This window comes from Stigmatopora argus, chromosome 14 (assembly GCF_051989625.1).
Source record: "Stigmatopora argus isolate UIUO_Sarg chromosome 14, RoL_Sarg_1.0, whole genome shotgun sequence".
Classification (NCBI taxonomy): domain Eukaryota; kingdom Metazoa; phylum Chordata; class Actinopteri; order Syngnathiformes; family Syngnathidae; genus Stigmatopora; species Stigmatopora argus.
This window is the reverse complement of record NC_135400.1, coordinates 3,999,426-4,010,491: the sequence shown is the minus strand read 5'-3', so window position 1 is coordinate 4,010,491 and position 11,066 is coordinate 3,999,426. Positions and strand designations below refer to the sequence as shown.

The following is an 11,066-nucleotide window of genomic DNA, read 5'->3' as shown; positions in this document are numbered from 1 at the left end:
TTGGCAGTTCTGCAAATGGCTTGGACGACTAGTGAATTAAAACTTGTGAATCAAGGTGCCACATCTATATGGGCCTTAATATGTTCTAAAGTAGCTAATACAAACAGCAATCATGTATTGTGCTGGATATAAAAATTTCTGCGCGCAAATCTGCGCCCATGATCTCATAGCTTTGTCTTCGCGCGGAAGAGCAAGGGTATTTTTATGCATGTGTGCGTGCGCGTGCGCGATGATGGCGTCATGCGCGTGTCTGGAGAACGCGTGTGCGTGCGTGTGTGTGCTCAGTGAGCAGCTGAAGGACGAACACTCAAGCAGCGGCAATCGTGGCTGCTGGATCGGAGAAAGTTAGACCGATACGGGACCCGTTTTGGAAACCTCCATCGGTACCCAAGAGTTAATTCAACTCGCACTGGAGTTCTTGTCATTTTTGTCCACTATGGATCGTCTACAAGCACGGATCAGACGGCGCGTCTTGGCACCGAAACGGTCCTGATTGTCATCCGCTGGATCGGAGTGGGAGATCTGAACATTTTGCAGCGTTTTTTGGTGTTTTTTCCCCCCAAGTTTGTGATCACATGTGAGTTCCACTGGGGATCAAATCCATCTTTTCCCTCTCATGGGGTAAGTTTTAGAACATGTGACAGTCAACTATCACGGTGTATGAGGGTAACACAAAAAAAGGAAACCAAAAATAGACCTATGAGGATAAAGTAGGGATTTAAATGATGATGTTTAAAAATAAAGTATTAATTTTACGATATTAATGTTGTAATAGCACGAGAATAAAGTATGAATAGGACCAGAAAAAAATATTTTATTTAATGTCTAAAGTTTTATGAGAAAAAGTCGCAATATTTTGAGAATAAAGTAGTCATATGAGATTAAAGTCGTAATTTTACGAGGAATATGTTTTTTTAAGAATATGTATGGATCCAGCATGGTTGAGTTGCAATATAATTTTACGCAAATTTTCATCTTTTATGTAATATTACCAGATTGCACCGCTTGCATTAAAATAAAAAGTATTGAGCATTTCATGAGGTTCTATTTTAGAATTGGGTTAAAAATCCTTAATATTTTACCAAATCAGTATGTAGCCATTCTGCGCCTCTACAAGTAATATTTATATTAATGTCTTACTTTTAAGACTGGTTTCCCATATTGAGACTTAAATCTCATATTACAAAATTGAAGTCGTAACATTACCTCTCTTTCTCCTAATATTATGACTTTTTCTCATAATATTACAAATATTTTCTTATAATATTATAACTTTTTTCCTCGTAGCATTACGACTAGATTCTGGTAGACCTATTTTTTGCTGTCTTTGTGTGGCCCTGATAATGTGTGGTAACCAATCTATGGCGCTCCCAAATACTTCTTTGTTTTTACATTTGACGCTAAAGTGAAAGTTGCAGCACAGATGATGAGGCGCTTTCTGTAATAGCAAGTCTGTGTGTGTGTGTGTGTGTGTGTGTGTGTGTGTGTGTTTAATGGTTAACATAAATGGTGTTAAACATTAAATAGATGGCAATGGATGTACAGAGGGTGCGATGCCTCATTTTCTGCCTTCTGCATGCATGTACATGGGGGTGGTGTCGAAGGATGAGTGAAGTGGAGGGGGGGGTTGTCCTTAAAGCCGTTGCGCAGCCTGCTGTGCACCCCCGCACTGCTATGACCCCTTCAATGTTGTTGGGGCTTGTTCATCCGTCACTCCAAAGAAGGCATTGTATTGAAAGGATGTATTAATAAAACAAAAGCTTCCATTATCGCTGGTAACATAGCCCTGCCACCCCCCACCGACACCACCATGTTCTGGCTTAGTCTCTTGGGTCAGAGATGAGAGTTGTCCTCCCCAGAGAAAGGCTCACATCTCAAACAATGACAGACTTAACACACTCCTGTTGAGGAAACACACAATACTGTCACTACATTCTTAAAAAGCCATGTCTCCCACTAAAAATCATCTGAACGTGTGCAGGTTTTTTCCTAATTCATTCATTCATATTTTGAACTGCTTATCCTCACAAGGATTGCGGGGGGTGCTGGAGCCTAACTAGGGGCACCAGGCGGGGGACACGCTGAATCAGTGGCCAGCCAATCGCAGGGCACAAGGAGACGGACAACCATTCGTGCTCACACACGTACCTAAGGGCAGTTTAGAGTGTTGAACTAGTCTACTCTGCATGTTTTTGGGATGTGGGAGGAAATCAGAGTACCCGGAGAAAACCCACGCAAGCCCAGAGAGAACATGCAAACTCCACACATTGGACCTGGTATCGAACCCCCAACTCCTGAACTGTGAGGCAGATGCAGTGCATGTGTTCAACCAGCCTATGCTGCATGTTTTTGGGATGTGGTAGGAAACCCACGCAAGACCGGGTAGAACATGCAAAGTCCACACAGTGAGGACCGACCTGGTATCGAACCCTCAACCCCAGAACTGTGAGGCCAACGCGGTAAACACTCATCTGCCGGGCCGCCATTACTGATTATAATTCTTAATAATTTTGTTAATATAACGAAATCGACTATCTGGAGTTCGGGATCTCTCACTGAAGACTTCAGAAATTTTTATATGAATTCTTTTTCAATGAATAATAGGCAATATAAATAAATGAATCAATACATTAAAAGAACAAGTTTTTTCATTTTTTTAAATCTATACTAATTCATTTCTTTCTACTCTTGTAGTTAATAAAAAGCGAAATCAAGGAAATGGAAAAAGAAAAAAAAAGGCTATTCACTCATTGGTTGTCAATGACAAATGACAGCAATGGACGTCCAATCCATTTAAAGTGCGAGGTTTGGCAGCGAATGCACATTTTGTTCACCCACCTCATGCCACCCTCACAGTTCAAACGAACTGACATCTACTAGTGACAAACTCATTTAAATTCCCATCAGAAGGATAACTGGACGCCACACGATTGGACGTCTATCATTGTCAATTGCACTGAAAGAGTTAAATTATCAGAAACCCCTGAGATAACATGATAAGGCAGAGGAAATAACGTTTATTGCCGAGATAGAAGCGGTGATCCATCATCCACTCTGCTGTTGTAGCTAAAGCAGTAACAAGTGTGACTATTATCTAAAGACGATTAAGCAACTCGAAAATACACACACATAAAAAACATGTAAATGCACCTTGGATAAGACAACAAGCACACCTATGATAACATCTCGGTGCATAAGGAGGAAACACGCTCGGCAGCGTGGGGTGTTGGTTTATCGAGTGTCGAAGGCTCTGTCGGCAGGTTTATTGACAGAGGCGCCGGACTCGCTCAGTTTGTTTTGGGTGCCATTTCTTGGGCAACCCCAGCATGGCCCTGACCAACCGGAGTTGACGCGTCAATTGTTCCCTCGCATTTTGGCTTTGTGTGACTGCATGGCTCATTGAACCAGAACAAACACTTCCTAGCCAGCCGCTGTTTTTGTCATCTTCACACACAGGTTTGCCTATTGTGTTTGGTCTTGCAATCTTATTGAAATAATAAGGGTTGTCAGGTATGGTGGCAAAATTGATATAATCCCTGTCTTCTCAAAATAAAAAGGTAGAGGTCTATTGCCAAGTGATGAAAGTCAATGTTGTTACGCAAATCACCACACCCTTAAAAAATTAATCACCATATCAGTCTCCAAAATCAGAGAAGTTTTATAACAAGCTCAAAAACTTTTTTAATAAACATATTAAGATATTGTAGCCTTGAAAACATACATTGGCAAATTAATCCCAGTGACAAATCGCTACAGTTGTAAAAGTAAAATCTCCATTTCAGTTATTTCGAATTTTCTACCATATGTAGCTGTTGTCTAAAAGTTACAGCAACTTTATGTTTTCAAGGAGTGAAAGACAAGCAGTACAACAACAGTATCTTTTGAGGAACACCACAAAAGACATTTTTACCACAGGTTTTGCACATTGTCATTTCCAGGATACTTTACCAATTTACAGTAAAGAGCTGGTTGAATATACAGATTTGGTTATATCAGATTATCTGGCTTTTGACAGTCTTTTGTGGCATCACAAAACCTGTATGGCCTGCTTGCGACTTTAACTCGTTAACTGCTATTGACAGGGTAAGACGTCCAATCCATTTGAGGTGGTTGGGCTCGCTGCGAGACCTCCCACTTCAAGTAGAGGGACTTCTACTAGTGATGATTTCAATTCAGCTAAAGATATCTGCCAATCAAAAAGATCTTTAAGTGCAAGTGAGGATATAGAAATAAAAGAAAATGTCCCCTGTTTTATTTATAATGTTTTACATTGCGAATTAAAAACACAGTTGTGAGACCGAGGGTTCAATCCCTGGTGACTCCTGGTTTTGAACTCCCTGTGCATGTTCTCCCTGTGGCCGCGTGGGTTTTCTCCGGGTACTGCGGTTTCCTCCCACATTCTAAAAACATGTACAGAAGGCTAATTGGATACTCTAAATTGCCCTGAGGTGAGTGTGAGCGTGAATGGTTGTCTGACCCCTCGTCTCCTGCAATTGGCTGGCCACCAATTCAGGGTGTCCCCCCTGCCTAAAGTCAGCTGGGATAGATTCCGACAACAACCCCCACCCCCACCCCATCCTACGAGGATAAAACAGTTCAGCAAAGGAATAAATTAATGAACTTTCAGTACGATTGATAATGTTGGCATCCAATCATCCTCTTCTGTCTTCTGTTACTTTTAATTGGTTTATCTTTAGTATAAATCCTATCCATTTAAATGAGTTTATCACAAGTAGAAGTCCAATCCATTTGAAGTGGGAGGGATGCAAGGTGATTAACTCAATGTAACTACATTTATCTGTCAAATATTTAGATGTTTAACTGCTAATGTGAATAAATAAATAAAGACAATTGAGCAGTGGGAACTGGATTCGTGAGAGTCGTTGCAAGGGACTGGTCACTGGAGGAGGGGTGAGGGCGGGGACAGGGTGCGGGTGGGTGGTGTAGATACCCCCAGCTAGGGTTTCAGCCCAGGCCTGGGAGTGAGACAGCTTCTCCTTTGGGAGGGTGACTTCTCTTTTGTTGGAGACACACACCACTTTATTCAGGTCTATTGGAGAGCTAACAACACCGTAAGATCTGAGGAGAGGATTGCCATACCTAAAAGCGTAAAAGAATAAGTGACAGATGACGGCAGATAATGCAGCTGTTTAAGTTTTATGTGTGTGTGGGTGGGGGGTGCTTTGGGGGTGTAATGTTGTAACACTTCTCCTGACAGTTTGAAAAACTTTTTGTAGGGTGTGGTAAATGCGGTAAAAAAATAAAGAATACTTCAGTTCTTTCAAGTCCCAACACAACACCGGCAGCATGGTGCTCATTCACTGGCAAAAACAGGGAGTGTCATGCATAGGATTTTTTGTCACCCTGTTTTAGACATAGATCCACTCAGAATCCTGCTAGCTCTACTTATCATCTCTAAACCAATGTTTTTCAATCTTTATTTGAGTTAAGGTATACTGCCCCCGCTCTCTCTCATTTTCTGAACCGCTTTATCCTCACTAGGGTTGCGGGGGGTGCTGGAGCCTATCCCAGCTGACTTTGGGCCAGAGGCGGGGGACACCCTGAGTTGGTGGCCATCCAATCGCAGGGCACAAGGAGACAAACAACCCCTCACGCTCACACTCATACATAGGGGCAATTTAGAGTGTCCAATCAGCCTACCATGCATGTCTTTGGAACGTGGGAGGAAACCGGAGTACCCGGAGAAAACCCACACAGGCAACATGCAAACTCCACACAGGTGGACCGACCTGGATTTGAACCCAAGTCCCCCACTGTGAGGCCGATGCGCTAACCACCCGCTCCAACCGCTGGGCCGCCCGTATACTGTTTCCATTTTTTCCAAAAAATCTAGGCATATACCAACCACACGTGAGTTTGAGTCACCTAAATTTTGAATAGGGTAGGGGCGGTTTGGTTTATTCCGAGGTCGGTCCGCAATGTGTGTAGTTTGCATATTCTCTCCGGGCTTGCGTGGGTTTTCGCCAGATACTCAGATTTTCTCCCACATCCCAAAAACATGCAGAGTAGACTAGTTGAACACTCTAAATTGTGTGTAAGCGTAAATGGTTGTCCGTCTCCTTGTGCCCTGCGATTGCCTGTTCGCCGATTCAAAGTGTACCTTGCCTGGTGCCCGTAGTTGGCCGGGATAGCCTCCAGCACTCCTCGTGGCCCTTTTGAAGATGCAATCCACTGATTGCACTTCTAAGATACCAGATTGGTGGAAAGCTTTCCTTTTATAGGTTTAAACGAAAAGACGCACCCACTGCGGCCCTTTCTGGAATAGTTTGCCCACCCCTGATCTCTGCAGCGTAGTATTATATACAAGTAACACACTGTCAAGGAGCCTAAAGGGCTGTAATTTTAATAGGCAATTAAAATATAGAACTCATTGCCTGCCCATGATGGCAATCAAACTAATTTTCACTGAGTTGGCTCATAGTGATTGTTCAGTCGCTATCAATGTCAGTGAAGAAACAATGTCAGCAGTCCCAGTTCAAATGTTTTGATGTCTATAACTGTCAATGTCGTTAATTTGTGAATTAACTCCGATTCAGCTAGTTCAGTACCCCATCCCTTATCTTTTTATAAACTAGGTGAACGTGGATGATTTTCCACTGAACACCAGACCCTACCCCACAGCACCCCGATATAGACTTTCACACAGGCTCTTCTTGGGCACAGAAGGTTCTCCGTCAATGAAAAATCCATTAACTCTTGTTACATTCCTTTTCCACTTGAGGGACTTGAATAAAGTATAGGAACCCCCGCATCTCCACCCCCTCCTTCCTCCCTGAATTTTCAACACACCGTGACCAGGCCCGGATTCTTGTAGCGACATGCCAGGATATCCCGAAGCCCTCTAAAACGGGGACTGTCACGTTTCATTCCAAAAGTCAGTCTCGAAACATACGAGGTCAGGAATTTTACGCCCAGTTCGTGGAGTGTGTTATTTTTAAAAACGTTTCAGACCTTCATCTCCTTTTTTTCTCTTTTTGGTCAATGAAAACCAGCAATAAGACTTTCCAAAAATTATTGTCAGCATTTGTGTGCAGAAGGGGAAAACCAACGTTTTCATTGGCTCTTCTCTTTAGTATGACGTTACCACCATATCCTTACGTACGCAGATTTGATCCTTTTATCCTTTTTTATCCTGATGTACAGGAATATAACTTCACTTTGCAAATAGTCAACGCATATGATTCTAATGGTTCTTGATGTTTTGTAACTCTTGCCAGTTTGTTTTTTACTTATCTTCTGATAGAACAGTCCAAAATGCAAAGTGTTGCTTTTTTGCAAGATTTTGAGCTGATTCATACAAGATTAAGATTTTTCAGCAATTATTTGAATGCATCTTCATTTTCATTTTTCAAGTTCATGCAGTGGTTTTGGACATGATTGACAGCTTGAGGTTGCAGTAAATGTCATTGTCTTTCTGACTGATCCTTTCAGGGTGCAACATGACAGAGTGAGGGCTGGTACACGCAAGGTGGCTGTGGTTGGGAAGACCTGCCCCACCTCCACTTCCTACTACAGTTCTTCTCACTTGGATGTCTATGTTGTTCACTGAGTTTTGTTTGTGCAGCTGCAAAACTCAACAGGGTTACCTCCAATCCAGCAGTTATCCTGGTATTTTTTTTAGGTTTTGAATTATCCGACTGGTTTGAGCTCAGACACTTGGGATATCATGCACACATATTACAAAAAAAAATCCACCAATTGGTTTTGGCTGACTGCTATAGTTTCTTTTGCTTAGAAACAGCTATTTAGATCTCTGATTTCCATAAACCAGTTCACGATACAGGGGTGTGAAAGTGGCACCCCGAGGTTCAGATCCAGATAATTTTGTGTGGACTAAACCAGTAAACCAGATGCAGCAATCTAACGTTTTTTTTTTTTAGAAAAAAAACATTTATTTAAAGATTAGTACCTGGTCTAGAAAGTGCAGAATATTAACTCCCTCTCTCTTTCATCAAATAAAAATAAAGACAACATTTTCCCTATTTTAATGTCAAATAAAAAAAATTATGGGCTTTCTTTCTTGATTTTGAAAATGTAGAAAGTCCAAAAGTATTGGATGTCTAGCGCTGTCAATGTCAGCTAAATTAGTTAAACATTTATTTGGGTTAGCCAAAAAATAGCCCTTGGAAGGAAATCATAACTACAATGTGACCCATGACAAACATAGTTTGAAACCTCTGAGACTGTTTTTTTTTCATTCATTCATCTTCCATACCACCCATCCTCGAAACGGTTGCGGGGGTTGCTGGAGCCTAATCCAACTGTCTTCGGGCGAAAGGAGTATTACACCCTATACTGGTCGCCAGTCAGTCGTAGGGCACACAGAGAGACAAACAACCATCCGCACTCTCAATCATACGGCCACCAGCGGGAATCGATCCCGTGACTCCCTGCACTGAAGTCAGGCGAGTGGAACTCTACACCATGAGGCGGCTCTCTGAGACAGTTTGTTTTCAAATTGCCTATAAACGCTAACTCTCCTTTTGGCAGGCGAGATTGTAATTTATGGTGTTGTCAGAAAAACCTCTCCATGCACTCATGAAAGAGTGACTAACGTAGATTGTAGCTATCCTTCAATGGAATTGACATCATAGATATCCAGGACATGGATTTTTCTTTAGTGGGAAAAGCCCTCATCCCGACCTAATAGAGTTGTCAAACGTATCGAAACAAATTCATTTATTCATTCATTTTCTGTACCGCTTTATCCTCATTATGGGATCATATCCCAGCTTACTCCGGGCCACAGGTGGGGGACACCCTGAATCGCAGGGCACAAGGAGAGGGACAACCATGCCCACCCACACCCATACCTAGGGGCAATTCGGAGTGTCCAATCAGCCTACCATGCATATTTTTGGAATGTGGGAGGAAACCAGAGTACCCAGAGGAAAACCACACAGGCCCAGGAAGAACATGCTATCGAAACATATTGTACATATATTTATTTATTCACACTGTATTTCAAATATTTTTTTTCATTTCACTAGGTGTATATTCATTCCCGGATTTTTTGTCTAATTCATCCAGTGTCTGTAACCTGTGCCTTGAGTTGAATATGAAGAATGGGAGCTATCAGATTCTTTCCAGGTAGCAAGGTCATCGTTGCTGATAAGGTATTGTGGCCCTAGTGCAGTTGAATAGGCAATTTCCATTTTGCTGTGAGCCACACAGGTGTCTTACAGGGTTAACTAGTGGGCTGGTATCAGTCTGCCTTTTTGCATATGGATTAATCAATACCAGTGTATAATTGAAGAAGGTAGGGACCGAATCTTCTTGAAAACATTATTGTGCACTCGACAGCTGGGGTACAAGCTGGTTGCCTTTTAATTGGTAACTTATTTACTAAATGTATTTCGCTGAGGTGTTGGTTGCCTTCTTTTTGCTCCATCATCGTGAGTCGTCATCTCCGGTTGATTTTAGAGAATTGTTGATTGCAAAAGATGCTCTTTTATTTGTTTTTGCACTATGACAGATCACCAGAAATTTGTCGTCATCGGGAAAATTATTTTTGCACTACTCTAGAAAGTAATGGTGTCACGTTTTGTTGGGGTTTTGGTGGAGATGTTTGTGTGTGCGTGTGTGTGTGTTTTCCTTGTGTATGCTGAGTGGGTGATTGTGTGGTTTTGCCTCTTGTGTCCCTCCTGGCTTCCCTTTCCATTCGCAAACCAGCTGTGCTTATTTTGTGATTAGCCCCAGTTTCTAAGTATTTAAACGCGAGTGTTCTAACGTGTGGGAGTATTACCTTGTTTCCCTCTCTTTCGTTTGGTAGCCTTCACGCAAGTCATGTTTTTACCTCATTGTCAATGTGCGTCTACCCCAGTTCAGTCGTTATTTTGGTCCCCGTGTTTGTCACTTTTTTATTGACCATTTTTGTATTAAAAGTCCTGAGTTGTACACCTACACTTTCGCCGCCTTTTTCCTGACTCTCATCCTGGGTACTGTCCTCGCCACGTACCCGAGGCGATCATGACAATGGTAATGGGCTTTTTTTTAACTGGGAGGGCCAAAACATTTAAACGATTGGATGGTGCCCATCATCAATAGTACGGTAAGAGTTACTTTAAAAAAAATGTAACATTTTCCCTCCATAAATATCTTCTCTGTCTTAATGGATTTCTCTTCTCTTCCTGAGTCTTGGAGCTTTGTTCTTTTTGCTGTAATGTGAGCATGGACTGACTATCCATCAGTACCATGTCTTATCAGCAGGTGCTAGGCAGCGGTAAATGTCTGCGTAGATGGTATCATGTTCCATTTCGTCACCCCTCTTATCTGCAGTCATGGGATAGAAAACATCCACGAATACGTTTCATTGCCTCCCCCAATCCTTGACGAAACGATCATGCGTGAACACGAGAAGGGTCTAGTTTAAGATCCGGAGAACGGAGAAGAATGGGAGCAGAGAGGGGACAATAGAGTCCCCCAAAAAGGTTCAAAACCATTCATTAACATGAGCTCATTGTGAAGATATGAACAAGAAAGGTGTCAACTGAAACTTTTTTTGGCAGGGCTGGTTGACTTCCAATGGCACATGTGTGGTTTGTCATGAGTAGACATCCAAATACATTCAAATGTTTAGGGTTGGAAGCGTTTGTATTGGTGATGAATTTGAATTTAATTGACAGCAGAAGGATTAAAAAAGCCATGATTTGCTGTCTCTATCTTTGTCAATGTAACTGAAAGAGTTAGCGTTGCACTGATTATAAAATCAGTATCAAGGAGTACTAAGAAATAATGTGCCAATGCATAGTGAGTACTTTGCAAGACTGTGTTTCCATTCATTAGGAGACAAGCAACCATTCACTCTCACACTCATACCTAGGGGCAATTTAGATTGTCCAATCAGCCTATCATGCATGTCTTTGGAATGTGGGCGGAAACTGGAGTACCCAGAGAAAACCCACGCAGGCATATATATATATATATATATATATATATATATATATATATATATGTATATATATATGTATATGTATGTATATATATATATATTTATATATATATACACATACATATACACACATACATATGCCCACATACATATA

At 41.7% G+C, this 11,066-nt stretch overlaps 1 protein-coding gene across 1 annotated transcript in view; it reads left to right on the top strand.

Moving 5' to 3' along the window:
* Positions 1-264: 264 nt before the first annotated feature.
* Positions 265-11,066, top strand: part of s1pr2 (sphingosine-1-phosphate receptor 2) — a 28,438-nt gene continuing 17,636 nt past the window's right edge. The window contains exon 1 of the mRNA XM_077619727.1: positions 265-621. The gene's annotated coding sequence lies outside the window, so the exon portion shown is untranslated. The remainder of the gene's footprint in view (positions 622-11,066) is intronic.